Source organism: Gadus chalcogrammus, chromosome 1, assembly GCF_026213295.1.
Source record: "Gadus chalcogrammus isolate NIFS_2021 chromosome 1, NIFS_Gcha_1.0, whole genome shotgun sequence".
Lineage (NCBI taxonomy): Eukaryota > Metazoa > Chordata > Actinopteri > Gadiformes > Gadidae > Gadus > Gadus chalcogrammus.
The window spans coordinates 14,971,277-14,974,681 of record NC_079412.1 but is presented as its reverse complement, the minus strand read 5'-3'; positions in this window follow the sequence as shown (position 1 = coordinate 14,974,681).

Here is a 3,405-nt window from a genome sequence, read left to right as displayed (position 1 = left end):
ACACACACACACACACACACACACACACACACACACGCACACACACACACACACACACACACACACACACACACACACACGCACACACACACACACACACACACACACACACACCCAAAGACACACACACAGAGGAGGCCAGTATAGACAAGGGGGGGCCGAAATCAAAGTTGACAGAGGCAATTTCAGAAGAACATTACAGAAATGGCTTACATGGCTGCCTGTCTGACCCGAAAAACGCTCGTCGTCTTAAAGCTGTCACTGGATGATTATGGAGATATGACGTTCTCAAACGATACTGCGTGCTGAAAAGCGGCACTGACAGAAAAAACTGCAGAAGTAAATTATAGGGTAATGTTTCAAGTAAATACAAGCTATGTCAGCTATGTTATAATTTCCTTATTATAATTAATAATAACAATAATAATAATAATTATTATTACTATTATTATTATTACCACGACTTTTACTAATATTATCGATGTGCAAAATTCACAATGGAATCACTTTCGCCAATTTCAAAAGATAGGAAAGATTGGGACATCTCTATCAAGGTTTACTTGATAAATTATATTCTAGGCCGAAGAAACACAATTCTTTAGTAAAGACCAATTCATCATAAAACAATTCAACCACAGCTATCCGTCTGCATTAACATAAAAGCACAACAACACATAGTTATTTTCCTAACTATTCATGCGCAGGGAATAGTAATTTTGGCCTGTGGGGGATTTTTGTATAGTTTATGATAATAAAGGAAAAATGTGAATTATAAACACACAAAAACTGAAATGAAGGACAGCTGAGGGGAACTACAGCCAGACTAACAATATGATCAAGCAACTCCATCACCCTGTTAAATCGTCTCCCATCCACTAGATGGACATAGAAGCCTGGGGAGTCGTCATAGCAACGTCTTTTGTCCGGGGGATGTGGAACCCCTGGTATCAGCAGGACTTTGGGTCTGAACAGAGTCAGTTGTTTGGGGTAACTTGGGGTTGCGGAGGGAAAAATGCAAAGCGTGCTGGGGGAGTACAACATAGGAAGGGGCGTCTGGCACCTCGGCGGCAGCCAGCCTTAGTCTTGCGGCGTCGGCGCTCCACAGGTAGCCTTGTTTGGAAGTCCTGACAAACACAAAGAAGACGGAATGCATAGGAGCGCGGGTCATGGGCGCGTGTTGAGCTCCGTTCTCCTATCTCTCCTCCATAGTTGGCTTTTTAGTGTCGGGCTCCTCCCATCGGCCATTTATTTTGGTGTTTTCTGTGTTGATATTACAGGAAGTGTTGATACTGCATAGTTAACTGGAAGGGTTTGTTGCCTTTATATACGCTCATGAATTTGGGAGTTTTCATAAACAAGCAGAGTTCTTTCACTCATCGGCTGTATAACAAAGGAAGGAGTCTGATGATGTGAGGCCCAGTGTCCTTGGACACCATTTTGTTTCCTTATTCCCTCTCAGGTACAGCGGCATATAGACGTTCCTCTACTCCATAAGCATATCCCAGCCTTCACATTGTAAAGACGCCGTTGGTGTAAGGACAACAAATCCCATAATGACTCTCATTACAGCTACAACCAATCGTGTTGGTTTACCCGACATCCCAGAAAGACCTCCGCAATTTCTCCACAATGGGACACATTCATGAAAAACTTGTTTCTTGCGAGGGGAAGGGGAAAAAAAGAGAAGAAAAAAAAACAGTTTTGCTCTTAGTATTGGACAGATGTAATTGTAGTCACTCAGCTTGGCTGATGCTGATAATGGGGCAATGGGAAATTCCTGTCAGAGCCACGGCACAGGACGGTTTCGCAACCACTTTGGCAGGCGCTGGTGGCTCCGTGGCAGGGCAGAAAATGGGTTGCAGCATGCTCACATAGCTGTCATTAAACACGTTAAGAAAAGAAGGAAAGAAAGCGGGGAGAATAGGAAAACGTGGGACAATCAAAATCCCCAAGTATGTGGCACTCTCTGAGTTCTTGAGCAATCCAGAGGAGAGGGAAATACCACGCAGGACATAGCTGCTCTCTGTCAGGCATGTACTTGTGCACCTGCTGATAGCTTTAGTGGGCTCTGGAGACTGCAGTCTTCTCTGGCACGGTCAGCTAGCCAGCGAGCCTCTACAATCCCACACCACTCAGGACAGCTAGCCATGGAGGCGGTACAATTCAACAGCCATCGGGTTAGCTAGCCAGTGAGGTTGTATAATTCCACACCGCTTTGGTCAGCTGAGGCTTGGCCAGGGAGGCTGTGAGGCTCTACAATTCCACACCGATCGAGGTAAACTAACCAGTGAGCCCGGACAATTTAAAACTGAACGGGTCAGCTAGCCAGCAACTATTTATCATTCAACACCACTCAGGTCTGCATACCCCTGCGGTACCCCCATGGTTGAAATAGCCTCGTTAGAGTGGCCTGTAGAGTGGCGAGATTGAGGGGAGTGCGCTATGGCTGCCCTTCACATGGGAAAGAAATATTGAGTGCCCTCTATTGTGGCCCCTTCATTCCATAATTATGATAATGTGCCCTCTAAAGCAAGAAAACATGATGCAGTGCCCTTACAAAGGTATAAACGTGTGATTCCCTTAGGGTGCTCTTCCAATGGAAAGCGGTGCCATTATGAAGTGCCCTCTAGGCTGCCCCTACATGACAGTGTCCCAAATTGCCCATTCCAGTAGAGAAAATGGTGATGGGGTTAGGATGAGAAATGAGCTGCAGTATAGCTTACTCATGATGAAGTGCCCAATTTGGTGCTCCTCTAATGGAGAAGACCCCTGCTTTGGATAGGATGAGATGCAATGCACTGCTACATGCATACGAATGGGGAATGGGGATTCATAACGGACGTTCCTTGTAGTGCAAGGTAGTGCCAAATAGGTGCCCTTACAATGGGATCAAGTTAAGGTTTTCTACAGGTTCCTTTCTGATGAAAAAAGCTCATGAAAGTGCACACTTAGATATGCCAAGGGAGAAAAACACAATGAAAGTGCCCATACAATGGACAGAAAGGGCTTTCCCAAAGTGTGGGCCAAGGGTTCAAGGGTCAAGGGTTCCCCCCATCCAGTTTTGATAAGATTTTAAATGTTATGTTCCCTGTTTCTTTTTGTCCTAGGTGTTGTGGTTATATTTTAATCTAGGTCGCTTTATAACATAATGGTATTCTTAATCAAGGATGAAGACTATTTCAGTCTAGATGATGGAGCGTACCTTTTTGAGTTCTGGTGGGGAGTAGGTGGGGACTACGTGCCATTTATATTTGTGCTCCCCTGCCTTTCATGCAGCATTGATCCACCCCTGGGTGAAGGCTGTGCAATGGCCTTGAGCTACGGATACCTTTTATACCGTAGGAATACTCTCTCTTGAAACGCCCACCTTTTGCCGAAGTCTTGCATGAACCTTCTTTTCTCACT